Source organism: Oncorhynchus mykiss, chromosome 1, assembly GCF_013265735.2.
Source record: "Oncorhynchus mykiss isolate Arlee chromosome 1, USDA_OmykA_1.1, whole genome shotgun sequence".
Classification (NCBI taxonomy): domain Eukaryota; kingdom Metazoa; phylum Chordata; class Actinopteri; order Salmoniformes; family Salmonidae; genus Oncorhynchus; species Oncorhynchus mykiss.
In genome coordinates this window covers 67,778,380-67,795,687 of record NC_048565.1, presented here as the reverse complement: position 1 = coordinate 67,795,687, position 17,308 = coordinate 67,778,380, and the positions used below count along the sequence as shown (strand labels likewise).

The following is a 17,308-nucleotide window of genomic DNA, read 5'->3' as shown; positions in this document are numbered from 1 at the left end:
CGGATTGACTGAGCTTAATTTCTTAAAGTAATGATGAACTGTCGTTTCTCTTTGCTTATTTGAGCTGTTCTTGCTATAATATGGACTTGGTCTTTTACCAAATAGTGCTATCTTCTGTATACCACCCCTACCTTGACACAACAGAACTGATTGGCTTAAACGCATTAAGAAGGAAAGCAATTCCACAGATTAACAAGGCACACCTGTTAATTTAAATGCATTCCAGGTCACTATCTCATGAAGCTGGTTGAGATAATGCCAAGAGTGTGCAAAGTTGTCATCAAGGCAAAGGGTAGCTACTTTGAAGAATCTCAAATATAAAATATATTTTGATTTGTTTAACACTTTTGGTCACTACATGATTCCATATGTGCTTTTTCATAATTTTGATGTCTTCACTGTTATTATAAACGGGGTGGTTTGAGCCCTGAATGCTGATTGGCTGACATCTGTGGTATATCAGACTGTATACCACACACCCTCGTGCCATATTGCTGAATTCTACCATTTAGAAAATAGTAAAAAATAAAGAAAAACCCTTGAATGAGTAGGTGTGTCTAAACTTTTGACTGGTACTGTATGTGGTTCCAATGCTCACTTCTGTAGTCAACATTGGCAATAACACTATAAAACAATAGTGTATCACATATATTACAGTTTTATATAATTTCACAGTCCATTCCCAAATATGACCATAACTTCTCTCTGCTGTTAGTCATTCATTCCATTTAGGTAAGAGTGCATCTCTGGTGCACTCTGCACTCTGCACTCTGGTGCATCTCTGCCCTCTGTATAGAGAGACCATAAGTATCCTCCTCATTCACTTCACTCTCAATTCTTCCCTCCCTCCTGGCTAGTTCTCCCTAAACAATCTATGACACACATGTTACTTTGCTATGACACTGTATTAAGATGATCCCTTTTAATATCAGTTTTAGTTTGCTGAGTGGTCTTTCTGATTTTGGTTCACATGTTATTTCTGTATTGCTGTATATTAAACACTTGTAAGGCTGCAAGATGTATATCCAGTGTGTAAAAGGGATCGCTTCTTCTTCCATGTTCTGTGTTTTGATGGGGGAAAGTATTTTTCTAGAGTAGTTTTTTTTCTTAAAATAGACATACTTGGAATGATATAACAACCACTTAAATCTGATAATTTATTTACTTATTTACATTCATTTGTTTTTGAAGCACTAACTGAAATATGGCCTTGATCTTTGAGTAGTTGTATGATTTTATTTTGGGGGGCTGGACTGTGTTGGAGGAATAGGATTGTCATTTTTCTATTGTATATTATCAATAACACATTACCTTGTTTCATATCTTGCTGCATTTGTACTTAGAACCCTATCGTCTTTATAAACAAGGTATTTTTATGTGGAACATTGATGTATTTGGAGTGTAAAACCCCATATTTCAAATGTATTGCCATGCCTGGCCTGCGATAACACTGACTATGCATCAAAATAGGGAAATGTTTTATGCATTGCTTTTAGTGAACTGCATTTGACTGCTATCAGAACAGAATTACATGGAGAAAGGATATACATTGAAGATTTTAGATTTGAACAGTAGTCTACTGTGACATGGTATATATAATTGTATGAGATGAATCTGTGCGTGTGTGTATCAATCTTGGGAAGGAAATGGGCTTGATTTCCTCTCTATTGAGGACATCCTGAATGGACTGTGTTAGAGGGATGGCCTTAATTTATGCATGCTGTGTATTGAATACCATGATCTTAATGTCCTGTATATTGTTCAGTAAAGACTACCAATTACATTTTTTTGTTTTACAACCACACGTTTGCCTGTATTATGGGAGTCAATGTTGAAAGGCTGCTGGTATCTCTAGGACAGGTTGAATCTTTGAAATTGGTCAATAAACACTTTATCTCACAGCGTGAATGTCTTTCACCTTGATTTATTGTTCCACCTCATCTCCCTTATTCTTCATCTCCTATCCTCCTCATCACTATCCTTTCCACCCTTTAGTTCTTAATCTCCTTTATCCATGTTTTTGAATCCCTCATCTCCTCACTCGCCCTTTCCACCTTGTTCTCCTTTTTCACCCTCTCTTTGCTTCTTCAGTTTGCAATACTTGTCCAGCCCATTGCCTCCTCCCTCTTCCACGCCACCTTTCTTCTCTGACATATGTCTCTTACTCTCCAGACTGTTCTATTTGTGAGTAAAATACTGCATGCATGTGTCTAATTTCATGTCAGAGAAATACGAATACAGTAGATCTGTCCATTTTACGCCAGGGGGCGTTAGAAGTAATTGGGACATACTTGAATTATCCACAGAAATACTCCCACCGCGACCCGCTCCCCCTCAAATGGTTGCGCACTCGCTGCAGTGATTGGAAGGTTTTGGTCTGGAATTATCTCTTCTCGCGCAGGACTGGGTATGTGCGCTTGATCAAATGACATAGTCGGAGCCTGAAACATAGCAAGGAGAGCTGGGCCGAGGTAAAAACAGAATTTTTGGAAAATATACACAACTTCAATACGAAATATATAGATATAAGGGAGTGATCGCCCGGAACCAAAAGGATTGGCCACATCTGCTGGAGAAAAAGGTGAGGTGGGATTACATCTAGGCTACATCATAAACCTGTGAATTCTGTTCTGACTTTGTGGAAAAAGTTTGTTTTAGCTTCTGAAAAATAACAGAACATAGCTAAAGAAAAGTTGTATTCGTTATAAAAGTTGCTGTAGTTTTATTTTTGTTAGTCTATGTTGGCAGTGTTTTGAATGTAGCCACTTGTTTGCCAGAGCTTACTATAAGTGAACTAGATTGTTGGCGCTAGCTCGCTAACGTTAGCTTAGCCACTTAACTCGTTTTCTAGTAACGTTACTTCGACTAGCAAACCTAACACTGAACTTTGATATTTACAGAATTGGTTATCCAGAGTATTATTTGTTTATTTTTTGCCTCCAGTTTAAATTGTTTTATAAATTAATTCACTCGTTACACAATGAAAGTTGTCTTGCTAGTTAGCACAGAGCGGTGCTAGCCAGCAACAATTATTGTACTTACTGCGCTTCCGGAGACATTGCAACAATGTGTTACAAATTGTACAGAGTGAATGTCATGAGGTTGGAACCATTTGTATCAAATTATGATATTAATCAAGTATTTTTCCCTTTCTGCGGAGGTTGACTGCGTTTAGTTAATAGTCAACATTGTTGATAAGTAACGTTAGACTATCTTTGAATTTACTTACTTACAAGCCTAGCCAGTAGGCTATAGCCTAACGTTCCTAAATGTATTGATTATACATTGCTAACAGTAACTTTAGTTGTTCACTGATAAAAACGGTCAGTTGTCTCAAAGTAGGCCAATTCATTGTTCTGTCGTTGTGAGTGTGTTTTGTAACAAGTGCTGACGGTCCAGAAGATTGAAGAAGGCATAATGTTACCACCTCAAGTACTGATAACAAATAATCATCCAAGTGGGCATTGATGCTTATTTAAAGGTGTTACACACAGGATACTCTTTTTGCATTTCAGAACATGTTGCTAATAGTGGAATGATAGTGTTTCACACTATTTCTAACCCCCCAGTGTTGATTGGCTGTGATATTTACCTATTGATTTCTTCCGCTGGGGGGGCGCGCATCTGACAAAATGGGAAAGCTGTTCTGACTTTGGCTGTGTTATTTAGTGGAAATTGCTCTGTTATGTTCTGGTTGTTAATTCTATTTAAATTTGCTCAATTTCAGTCTGTGAGAAAACAAGCACTGAATAGTATAGCTAATCATTGTACCAACCCCCTTATTTATATTTTTTAAGCAGGAGTTGAGCCTTTTTTACTTTGGGATTTGGTCCAACAGTTTACAAACACCTGTAAAAACAACTGTTTAATTGAAAATATATTTTACATAGATTTTTTTATATGGTACAATAATTCCCTACACTAATCCTATGTGCAGCGCTATTTAAATAATGAGACTTCACATCAGCTCTCAATTTGCTAGCTATAAGCACACACGTAGTTTGAATGAAGGGGTTTTGGGTAGGCTATCAAATTTTATTTGTCGCATGCGCCGAATACAACAGGTACCGTGAAATGCTTACTTACAAGCCCTTAACCAACAATGCACTTCAATAAATAGTTAAGAAAATAATTACAAAATAAAGTTTAAAATAAATACATTAAAATGTATATCTCTGTACTGTGGGGACGATGTCGTTGATGCACTTACTGATGAAGCAGATGACAGGTGGTATACTCCTCAATGCCATTAGATGAATCCCGGAACATATTCCAGTCAGTGCTAGCAAAACAGTCCTGTAGCATCTGCGTCATTGACCGAGACACTGGTACACCCTGCTTTAGTTTTTGCATGTAAGCAGGAATCAGGAGGATAGAATTATGATGGTCTAGAGTTTTATTTTTTCTCTCTCCTCTGGTTGCACATGTGACATGCCGGTAGAAATTAGGTAAAACTGATTTAAGTTTGCCTGCATTAAAGTCCCAGGCTACTATGAGCATCATTTCTGGATAAGCATTTTATTGTTTGCTTATGGCCTTACACAGCTCATTGAGTGCGGTCTTAGTGCCAGCGTCGGGTTGTGGTGGTAAATAAACAGCTACGAATAATATAGATAAACTGTAGACCACACTATCATGAGGTACTCTACCTCAAGCAAGCAATACCTCGAGACTTCTTTAATATTAGACATTGTTATTGGCAAATAGACACACATCCCCGCCCCTCGTCTTACCAGACGTAACTGCTCTGTCCTGCGGATTCACGGAAACCCCAGCCAGTTCTAGATTATTTGCGTCGTCGCTCAGCCACGGCTTGGTGAAACATAAGATATTACCGTTTTGAGTGTCTCGTTGCTAGGATAGTCTTGATCGTAGATCATACAGTTTATTTTCCAGTGATTGCACGTTGGCCAATAGGACGGATGGTAGTGGCGGTTTACCCACTCGCCGACGAATTCTCGCAAGGCGCCCCGAACTCCGCTCCCTGTATTTCCGTCTTCACGCGAATGACACTGATTTGGGCCTGGTCTCGGGAAAGCAGTATATCCTTTGCGTAGGACTCATTAAAGAAAAAATCTTTGTCCATTTCGAGGTGAGTAATTGTTGTTCTGATGTCCAGAAGCTCTTTTTGGTCATAAGAGACTGTAGCAGCAACATTACGTACAAAATAAGTTACAAACATTGCGAAAAAAAATATAAAAATATAGCACAGTTGGTTAGGAGCCCATAAAATGGTGCCAGGTCAATGGTTGAATTCCCTGTGGACTATCATCATTGCTCATCATAAATTGTTCCATCATCAACATGTAATGTGATAAAGTCCTCAGGGATTATGAAAGTATTAATTCAGGTTTTTGGTCCCTTGCTAGTTCATTTGTCTGGATGTGCTATGTGGCCTAAATTGAAATTACAGTTGTATGGCACAATATTTAATCTAATGTTGTAGGCCTCAATTATACACACCACATTCAATCAGCGAACCTTGTTAGTGAGACACCTTCAAATCTGGTAATACACACACTCAACACTCATACACACACTACTTCAGTAGAGGTCTGCTTTTCACAGGGAAAATACTCAGTGTCTCCTCTCTCTCATGGGGTGTCAGTCACATCTGAATGGAACATTTTTGGCCATGCTTTTCTCATCTGTACAAAGTGAAAAGCTGGTTTTAATCTGAGCCTGGAGTTCGATGGCACTGCATTGTGCTACCCACAATCCAATGCTGTTGGAGTGAAAGGGGTCCGGAACGTAGGGAGGTCAAAAACCAGATGGAGGACCTGACTGTGAAACTGTCTACTTTAAGGGGCCTGGAGGAGAGGCATGGGGTAGGAGAAGTAGATTTATAAAGGGGGAGGAAAAATAAATTAAATCTAAAGTCTAACGTTATACATATGCCAGACAGCTGAACATTCTACGGCTTACCCCGGGGCTCTCCATTACTGAAATAACACAGGCCAGTAGTTGGGGAGGGAGACTAGGCGAGGATGAAGAGGTAGAGGAAGAATGGCTAATAATCTCATGGTGAGGATTGTTCCAGGTATTCAAACCATAAGCACATGACAAGAAATGTCAATATTTAGACATAGCTGAAAGTCTTCATAGTTCATATAGACCTAAGCCTAGTGTCTCTAACAGTAATTGTGTACCCAGTATCTTGATCTGACACAGTGACTATAGCAGGAGTCTAGCCCTGCTCTGCAGCGGAGGGTGATTCATTAGCCAGAGCTCTGTTACTGTGAACGTAATGGAGTTTAGACAGGAATGGGCATGGATTCAGTAACTGGTACATAATTCCGATATGATTTATATGCACATGATGTACAGATCAGAGGTTTGCTGTTTATCAGGAGGATATAGCTAGATGGAAGTATCATCTTTTTAATAGAATGATTATCACGCATGGGCCATTTGTTTTGTCTCCCATGCTCCTGCTCGACAGCTGCCATTGCAGTTGAACTTTGAAATGGGCATAGCCTACATGTGGGAAATCAAAATATGCTTATGAATGTACTTTCATTAAATAACCTACATTGTTTTCATGAAGTCCATTCTTAGTATGTGGTGTGTGTATTGATAGGACTATTTATTTCCTCGAAATACAGTTGTTTCAGTACTAAAGTCTAACATAAACCAGAACTTGCCTGCTCTTGCTTGCTCTTAGTGCAGGGAAAGAGGGAAGCAAAACATTCTCCTGCTCATATATTTTCTCAAGCACTTTAAATCCACAATGCTTGTTTTTCTAACCTCCCTTTATGTTTAAGAATGTCTTTCCCCCTGCCTTGCTTCTGTTGTCTTGCAGCCCTCTCTCCCCTCTCTGAGAGCGTTTCCAATCTGAGGCAGAGTGAGGGATCAGATTGCTCGGGGAGTCTCAAAGGCTTTCTGGCGAGGTGGCAGTGGGAAGGTGGTGGAGATGAAGGCGGGGAGGGAAGGGGCAGCGCACGGATCAAGTTTCACATCCCAACGCCTTCCTCTTTCTGCTGCACCTCCCCCAGCCAACCCCCTTCTCCTTCCCATAACCCCCCTCCCCATCCCCTTAGCCTGGAGACAGAGTGGCTGAGATGGCGGAAGAAAACATGCAATCCTACTCTCTCTCCATACATCCACCTCAGACTCCAGCAGCCTCTCTGGAGCGTAGAGAAGCAGATAAATAGAGACTTTAAATCTAAACCATCACCATTAGAATGTACACCGAGCACTGTTTCAGCCAGAGAACGATGGAGTTTAGGAGTGCTCTAGGCTTGGGCGGTATCCAGATTGTCATACCTTCATACCGACTTTGTGCCATACTGGGATATTTGGTAATACCAACACTGAATACAAGGGCTGCTATTTTCAAACTCCTCTGAGCTTTTGCAATCCTAAGGTTAGCAACGCTAACAAGTAGGGGATTCTCTGCTGTTACCGGCAAGCAAAACACTTAGCTAGATAGCGAACTTAGTTACTAAATTATCAAATCAAATGTAGAACTGCAGAGAATTTAGTTACTAAATTATCAAATCAAATGTAGAACTGCAGAGAATTTAGCACATTTTAGACAGTTAACTTAATAGTTATAAGATGTCTTGCTGGCAAACATTTTAATTGTGAATTCCAGTCTGTAACTTGATCACCTGACCCGTGCCGCACAACATTGAGTGACTCAAGGCCACGGTCTCTCTTCATTGTGTGCTTGTAAATAAACACCACGTGCCTGGGTACTACCGGTAAGCTTCATAATGAAAAATGATCTGACAGGTGAAAGCTACACATATTCAATGTATTAAACTTCGAATAAATTGTTTAGATTGTATTGAAAAAACACCCTGTCGCTCTTTCCAAATACCCCCAATATACAGTTTACAGCCTAAGTTTGCTCTGCTCCCCGTAGGCTGTATAAACCTGTAGCAATTCACACTGGCTTTTGAAAACATGCTGCACATTTTATTCTCTTGACATTTCATCCATTTGCATTCTGTACACTTTGTTTTCTTGTGGCGAAGATTTATTTACATATGTAACAATTCAACATAAGGCTGGGCGATATGACCAAAATATTAGGCTATATCACTTTTAAAAAAGAGGGAAAAAAATCCGATATGGCGTTTTATTTTATGTTTCTGAACAATATAAGTTCTAAATACGTTTTATGAGTAGTGCGTGACTCTAGGATGACAGGCTTGATGGAAACTGAATATATTTTGGTAAACTTTCCAAATGTTGAAACAAAATATGCTAGACAAGGTGTTCTTTTTGTGTCGGTAAAATGAATTATGCGAGCAATGTCTATGGAACTGCTTCTATGGGCAAATATTGATATAATAACCATCATATCGAAGTAAATTCGATGTCACGTTGTGTGGTCCTCCCATTAGGACTTGCTGGGAAAGCATGCAGTTTATTAAACTAAAGATGAAATAAATTATGAACTTCACAGGGTGGTGAAAGTGCAAGGGGGGGGATGAGCTTGATGTTCCTTTCCAATAAATATCTAGTCTTATTCTGTTGATAATCAATATTTGGCTGCCATTTGGAAAAATAGAAATCTCACTTTTGTCCATATAATCTCATGTAGGCTATACGTGCACTCTAGCCAGCAGCTCACAGACAGCACTGTTGGCTAGAGCGCACGTGCCAATACCAGAGTGAGCACAGTCGCTATATAAAGCAATTGTTTTTTTGGTGCAAACCATCAGTAGAGTTAAATGCAATAGAAACCCATTTAACATGTATTATTTTTTTTATTTGGTACATTGGAATTTAACTGCAAAACTAATTTGATGTGCACTACGTCATCACGCACAGCCTTTTATCGGCAACAAGTCAGTTGGTGGAAACATCTGGTGGGAATATGTGCGTTTTTAGGTTTTATGCAGATTTTAAAATATTCACATGATAATGTTGCCAATTGGATGGAAACCTAGCTAGTGAAGTAATCCAATTTCTTTCTTTTTTGTGTGCATTGTATCAACATTTTAGGCTGTTTGTGGATCCGTACCGGTATACCTTAAACAACGATATCACCCAGCCCTAATTCAACATGTTGCCTGTAAAGGAATAGCCCATTTTAGTTTTTCCAATATATACACACAGTGTGCGAGAAGCCATTTATCGAGTCTTCAAATGTTTACATCTTCCCTTCACTTGTTGAATAGTGATTGACTTAGAAGGGTTCAGGTGTGCAAACGTTTGTCTTCCATCCATTTCGATTCAACAGCCTTTCATTGACATGCAGTGAAGAGTTTAGTGGCATGGTATAGGTTTGTTCTACATGATTGGTTTAAGAATGACTGGCCTTGACGATATTTACCATGCGAGCTTCAGTTGTCCTTTAATGGTATTGATCTGTCTTTAAATACACTGAGCCATCCGAGTGAATCATTTAGAGCTTACGCTAATGTGAACAGAGGGAGGGACAGAGATTGTGTGGATGGCAACGGAAATTATTTTGTATCTTTTAATGGGTAAAGTAGAAAAGGCCAGGGAGTTTGTTTTATGTCGGTTTTATATTGGGAAATACCTTAGTTTAAAAATAAGAAAATGTTCTTATTTTGAGCAATGTGATTTATAAAAACAAGCATTGTATGATGGAGACCTTAATGCTTCTGTGAAAGAATGCTGTTTTGTGTGTTTTTAAATGTTGAAGGCAACTAAAAGAATAGCATTCCTGGAGAATTCAAATGCTGGAATATTCAGAAAACTGGGGGGGTTCTGAATCTTTTTGTCTTGTTTTGTCTTTGTAAAGAAGAAAAGTTGATAAACAGTTAATGCCTATGATATGATGCAGTTTATCCTATGTTCTGCTTTCTTTTTCAAACTGTGCCATGATTGTAAATACTGGATTACCCAGATAAAGGAAAGGAGGTCAAGTTTATAGTGTTCATCATTCTTTCTCTTGGAGGGTTTGCATTTTATTTTGGGGTAATTATTTTGCCTGAGTTGTGATTTTAATCTTTTGAAGTTAGTATGGCTCCAGCTCCTTTCCTAACCCCTGTAAACTGACCCTGTCATCCGTTTCCCACCTGGATTTGACCATACATTTGCAGAATAGCTTTTTTAGTGAGTCTTCCATCCTTTCGAGCATGGGTGGCCGATGTGGGTATCAACGGGCCTTTCTCTCATTTCCGGGTTGGGACATCTGTTTTGGGGGAAATCTGGGAAATCCTATATCCGGTCTAAGGCAAATGGTCTTTTTGCAATAGAGATGGTGCAAACCAAGAGAAAGTCCTGTTGTAGTGTACCTCTGTTTAGAATACGGGAATAAAATGTATGTTAGGGCTGTGACAGTAATCGAATAAAACGGAAAGGGGATACCTAGTCAGTTACATAACTGAAATGTGTCTTCTGCATTTAACCCAACCCCTCTGAATCAGAGAGGGGAACAGTGGGTTAACTGCCTTGCTCAGGGGCAGAAAGACAGATTTTGACCTTGTCATATCGGGTATTCGGTTGGTTAATGGCCCAACGTTCTGACTACTAGAATAACCGGGAAACTGCCGGTTATGGATGAAGACCATTGTGAAAATAAAATAACTGTCAAAACCGTTCTTAAATGGGCCTACATTGATTTTAGGATTGGTAAATAAAAATAAAAAAAACCATTTTCATATAGATAAACTATACCTACTAGGGGGACTGCTTATTTCTATCTAATATATATATATATAGCTCAAAAAAATAAAGGGAACACTAAAATAACACATCCTAGATCTGAATGAATGTAATATTCTTATTAAATACTTTTTTCTTTACATAGTTGAATGTGCTGACAACAAAATCACACAAATTATCAATGGAAATCAAATGTATCAACCCATGGAGGTCTGGATTTGGAGTCACGCTCAAAATTAAAGTGGAAAACCACACTACAGGCTGATCCAACTTTAATGTAATGTCCTTAAAACAAGTCAAAATGAGGCTCAGTAGTGTGTGTGGCCTCCACGTGCCTGTATGACCTCCCTACAACGCCTGGGCATGCTCCTGATGAGGTGGCGGATGGTCTCCTGAGGGATCTCCTCCCAGACCTGGTCTGTGGTGCAACGTGGCGTTGGTGGATGGAGCGAGACATGATGTCCCAGATGTTCTCAATTGGATTCAGGTGTGGGGAACGGGCGGGCCAGTCCATAGCATCAATGCCTTCCTCTTGCAGGAACTGCTGACACACTCCAGCCACATAAGGTCTTGCATTGTCTTGCATTAGGAGGAACCCAGGGCCAACCGCACCAGCATATGGTCTCACAAGGGGTCTGAAGATCTCATCTCGGTACCTAATGGCAGTCAGGCTACCTCTGGCGAGCACATGGAGGGCTGTGCGCCCCCCCCAAAGAAATGCCACCCCACACCATGACTGACCCACCGCCAAACCGGTCATGCTTGTGGATGTTGCAGGCAGCAGAACGTTCTCCACGGCGTCTCCAGACTCTGTCACGTCTGTCACATGTGCTCAGTGTGAACCTGCTTTCATATGTGAAGAGCACAGGGCGCCAGTGGCGAATTTGCCAATCTTGGTGTTCTCTGGCAAATGCCAAACGTCCTGCACAGTGTTGGGCTGGAAGCACAACCCCCACCTGTGGATGTCGGGCCCTCATACCACCCTCTTGGAGTCTGTTTCTGATCGTTTGAGCAGACACATGCACATTTGTGGCCTGCTGGAGGTCTTTTTGCAGGGCTCTGGCAGTGCTCCTCCTTGCACAAAGGTGGAGGTAGCGGTCCTGCTGCTGAGTTGTTGCCCTCCTACGGCCTCCTCCACGTCTCCTGATGTACTGGCCTGTCTCCTGGTAGAGCCTCCATGCTCTGGACACTACGCTGACAGACACAGCAAACCTTCTGGCCACAGCTCGCATTGATGTGCCATCCTGGATGAGCTGCACTACCTGAGCCACTTGTGTGGGTTGCAGACTCCGTCTCATGCTACCACTAGAGTGAACGCACCGCCAGCATTCAAAAGTGACCAAAACATCAGCCAGGAAGCATAGGAACTGAGAAGTGGTCTGTGGTCACCACCTGCAGAACCACTCCTTTATTGGGGGTGTCTTGCTAATTGCCATTAATTTCCACCTGTTGCCTATTCCATTTGCACAACAGCATGTTAAATTTATTGTCAATCAGTGTTGCTTCCTAAGTGGACAGTTTGATTTCACAGAAGTGTGATTGACTTGGAGTTACATTGTGTTGTTTAAGTGTTTATTTTTTTGAGCCGTGTATATATATTTTTTATTTAACCTTTTATTCAACTGAGTAAGTCAGTTTCCCCAATGCTGGAATGGGGGGGGGGGAGCTGTACAGTGTCGGCCCATAATGCAATTTTATGAATGTTCATGTGGTAAGTAGCTTATCGTTTATAAAACAGGACATTTACTGTTAATTCCTGTTATTTGGTTACATTAATTTCTGTTGATGCATTTAGTAATTTTACTGTCCTCATTCTCAGAGAGGAAATGCTGTTTGCAGAGTTCACAACCTGCAACACTTGTGAGAAACCCCATTTTGGGTTATTTCATACCATTTACACGCTTCATGTCAGCAATGAACATGTGTCTGGTTTCTCTGTCCTTTTAATGCTAATGGAGCCCGCGTTTCTGAGCACGCATAAGTACCTGGCCTCAAATGTAGGGAAGTGTCCATTTGGCTTTTTATTAAATGTTTTAGTTTTTTTATTTTATTGTCTTTTAACTCACCACCACTAATAAGCTGAGCTTCTCACCTCACACAGTAATTCAACAAAGATGGATATATATACATTTTTACATCCATTCATATTTATAATGGCTCCTCACAGTATTTGAAAATCTTTCCAGCGCTCTCCCCCTCGGTAATCGGCGTTGCTGATAAATAGGCTGTGGACATGTTGCGTCTATCTTAATGTTTGTCAATTACAACTTTATACTAAAGCATATCTGTCCCCTTCATACTTTCCTTGTCAATTCTAGGCTTGGGTGGTATACTGGGGTTTTTGGAAATAGCCACAGGATGTTTTTTTTAATACATTGTAGCTATTTTGTAAGTAAACGCCTGAAGTCAACTTGTGCAATACATTAGGAGATAAAGCAGGTCTCATACTTCATTTCACCTGTAACCTTATGAAGCTTACTGCTACACCAAGAAAAATAACTACACATCAGTCAGATAGCTGAATGCTCGTTCGTGAATTCTCATCCAAGTGGAGAAGTGCAACTGAAGCACAGAATTTCTCTGATGCCGAGCAGTAATTACAATAAGAAGCATTTTAGATCTACAAGATGTTTCTTTTGTGTTTTAGCTTTTTGCTGTGTTTGAACAGGCAAAGCCCTTAGGATGAGTTCTCTGCCACTGCTGTCTTTGTTTCCTTGTGGGTTTTTTTTCTTCTTTGTTCTCGGCCCGTCTGCTCCTCCCCCTCTTCAAGCAGCGCAGGCCGGCCTGTTGCCCTAGCGACTCCAGACTCCACACAGACACAGCGTGAACACATGCTGCTCCAGAGCAGAACTGTTCTTCCTTCAGACAAGCGTGCGTCAACTTTGTTCATTTGCACAATGTCTCTCATTCACAATCGCTTGTAAAAGTCCAAACTCACCAAAATGTGTAACTTTATGAGCTGGATTGCCTGTTTTTGCAATTCGTTTATTTTAATTTGTGTTCGTTAGCATATTTAGCTAGCAGCCTCCAGGGGACATTTGCTATTACTACAGCTAATTTTGTTAGCATTCTGATAATAGGTTTTCCAAAAGTAGAATTTACCATCTAAGGTAGGCCTCGGTTTTTTTGGAGGTGAAAGAAACGCACACCTGTTTAGGCGAGGTGCTGGCTAGCGGAGTAGAACGCTTGAAAAGGAAGAGCCGCACACTCTAGGAGCTCCGATGCAGTAAGGTTTTTAAATATTTAAGGAAAGGATAATAAATATTTGCTCTTCTGACAAGCACTGGTGGCTTTGATTGGCGGGCGCATTTACAGGGTGTGCGTGTGAGTTCCCTCATTCTCTCTATAGGCCTATTTGTCCGTTCAGAAAGTTTCCTAAAGTACCCTGACTGGGCTCCATCTCTTTTAAGAAGAATCAAACGCTCCTGTCATGATGTAATCTTGTAAAAGGTCTATTTTCAGTAGCTTAGGCTACATTCTTTCTCTCATTACGGCGTCCTCTCTTTAAAGAACATATGCCAATGCAATTGCCACTGAATAACGTCAGCAGCAGGGTTTGTGACGTTATACAAATATTTCAGGGAAAGATAGCCTAACAAAAATAAATCTTCCTCCCACTGCTGCTGGCCTTCGCAGATTCTGCTGTTACAATCCTAATACTGCTTTTACCGATCTGCTTCCCAGTTATGATTTTTATATGCACATTTTCGAGGAACAGTTTAATTTATAATTGTCTTCGTATCTCAAAATCATTGTGGTTAATCGAAATTGTAAAAGTAATGCATATTGCCAACTTTATAAAAAATAGCCTACTTAAAGCCAAAAAATAAAAACATTGCAGCCTGCAGGTAGAAAATATCCTGGTTTTAAAAATAAATAGTATAAATCACATTGAAATGCATGGCCTGTCTGCAAGGAACTTGAAACGTTGTATCAACTATTAACTTGGCTCAGGCCTGAACCTCATGCTAGCAAACCTGCAACATTGTATAAAATATATATCTGCCAGTGAGCTCCGGACAGACAATGCTGTAGGCTATTTGCGCAAGGGTAAGAAGTAATCAGGTAGGCCTATTTGATGACGTTTCCACCGAATCAGAGCATCCCCCCCCCTTTCATGCTGAGAGGTTATCGAAAGACAGCTAGAAGTTTATCAAACGGGCTACGTTGAGGAACTAATGTCATTCTCAATGGATGTAAAAACAGACTCGGGTCTGCCCTAGATCCAACTATGTTGGTAATTCGTGTCATATCTGACTACTGCAGTAGGTTACTGCTTGTCCATGTGCTAGCTAACAGCAACAAACCCAGACGAGCTAAATGTGAAAGCATCCCGCAGATATCAGCTTCTCATTAGCTAGCTAATGTTTGCTTTATTATAGTTATAAAACATTGCTAACTGTTTAATGTTTTGAAATAACATTTATTTGACACATTATATACATAGACTTGGCAAACTCTTTGGCAGCAAGCTTTTTTAGCTATAATATTTAGCTATCTAGCTAGCATCCAGTGTAGGTGAGTAGAAAAATTGCTGTAAAAACAGAAGACCTGATGTTTTTATTTTTTTACCGGTTAATTACTTTTGATGCATCCATTGCAAAGATTTGTATAACTTGCTCCTTGTGCTAGCTGTGCCCGTAGTCTACAGCAGCTGCCGTTACTACATCAGTGAAAACCCGGAGCCAGTAATCCCCAGAATATCCCCAACAACTTAACCCCCCACCCAACTGGCCTACTGCCAAGTCCAATGTTTTGATTAGTTGAATCAGTGTTACTGCTTGGCTGGAACAAAAGCATGCACCCACACTAGCCTCTTCTTTCTTTGTTCTTATTATTGTTTCTTTGTTCTACCCCTCTTTTGACACAAGTTAAATGCACACAAGTATTTTAATTGCTATGTCATGAACCACTGCAGTACATAACCTAGGCCCTTGTTTTATAAGATTTAGGATAGGCTGGCAAGTGTTTTAAAATAGATTAACTCATGAAAAACATGGCTGAGTAAGTTTACTATAGGCCTGCATTTTCACAGATTAATTTTCAAATGACAGCAGGCTGTTATTCGTTTTTCCTTTTGACCTGTTTGGCTGTGTAATGTCTGGTGTGTGCCATCCATTAATATTTGCCATGCTATTCAATGTTAACTGGTATGCTCACAATTATGAGAATACTTTAAGGTAATTAAGGTAAGTGCAGTGGTATCCTTTTTGCATACATTTATATTTTTTTCAGCTGAGTAATAATGGATGGTAGCCTACAGCCTGGAATCGAACCAGGGTCTGTAGTGACACCTCTAGCACTGAGATGCAGTGTTTTAACCTTTTTAGGATAGTGGGCAGCATTTTCAGTTTTGGATGAATATCTGAGGTTTGTAGTTTTTCAAAGCTTGGCCTACTGAATACACAGTGTCTATGGAGTCAAGTTGCACTTCCTACGGCTTCCACTAGATGTCAACTGTCTTTAGAAACTGGTTTGAGGATTCGACTATTAAGGAGGGGCTCATGAGACCTGTTTTGAGTCAGTGGTCTGGCAGTGTCTCAGGCTTGTGACGCGCACTCCCGACAGAGTTAGCTCTTGTTCCAGTGCTTTTCTTCAGACATAGAAATTCTCCGGTTGGAAGCTTATTGATGTTTTGATGTTAAAAACATCCTAAAGATTGATTCCATACATCAGTTGACTTGTTTCTACGACCTGTAATGGAACTTTTTGAGTTTTTGTCTGGACGAAGTGCTCGTGCCTCATGAAGATGGATTACTGGGCTGAACGACAAGTGGCTATTTGGACATAAATTATGGACTTTATGGAGAAAATCAGTCATTTTTTTTTGTCGAACTGGGATTCCTGGGAGTGCCTTCTGATGAAGATCATCAAAGGTAAGTGAATATTTATAGTGTTATTTCTAACTTCTGTTAACTCCAAAATGGTGGATATTTCTCTGGCTGGATTGAGCTCTGAGCGCCGTTCTCAGATTATGCTTTTTCTGTAAAGTTTTTTTTATTTTTTATCTGACACAGCGGTTGCATTAAGGAGAAGTCGTCTATCTTTAATTCTGTGAATAACAGTTGTATCTTTTATCAATGTTTATTATGAGTTTCTGCAAAATCATGAGATGTTTTGGAATCAAAACATTACTGCACGTAACACGCCAATGTAAACTGAGATCTTTGTATATAAATATGCACATTATCAAACAAAACATACATGTATTGTGTAACATGATGTCCTATGAGTGTCATCTGATGAAGATCATCAAAGTTTAGTGATTAATTTGATCTATATTTCTGATTTTTGTGACTCCTCTCTTTGGCTGGAAAAATGGCTGTGTTTTTTTGACATGGCTATGACCTAACATAATCATATGTTGTGCTTTCGCTGTATACATTTTCTAAATCGGACACGATGGGTAGATTAACAAGATGTTTATCTTTCATTTGCTGTATTGGACTTGTTAAAACCAGTTAAGCCCACCCGACGCGCAGACGTCTCATCTAGCCACCTGGAAATGCACATGCGCTGCGCTAAATGCTAATAGCACTCGTTAAAACTCAAACGTTCATTAAAACACACATGCAGGGTATTGAATTAAAGCTACACTCGTTGTGAATCTAGCAAACAAGTCAGATTTTTAAAATGCTTTTCGGCGAAAGCATGAGAAGCTATTATCTGATAGCATGCAACACTCCAAAATGCCTGAAGGCGACGTAAACAAAATAAT

General features: G+C 40.0%; 1 protein-coding gene across 3 annotated transcripts in view; it reads left to right on the top strand.

The window, feature by feature from the left end:
• Positions 1 to 2,337: 2,337 nt before the first annotated feature.
• Positions 2,338 to 17,308, top strand: part of LOC110527713 (bone morphogenetic protein receptor type-1A) — a 67,213-nt gene continuing 52,242 nt past the window's right edge. For 2 of the 3 annotated variants that reach the window (XM_021609179.2, XM_021609172.2), the window contains exon 1: positions 2,338 to 2,581. The gene's annotated coding sequence lies outside the window, so the exon portion shown is untranslated. The remainder of the gene's footprint in view (positions 2,582 to 17,308) is intronic. The other variant, XM_036983393.1, reaches the window with a different exon arrangement.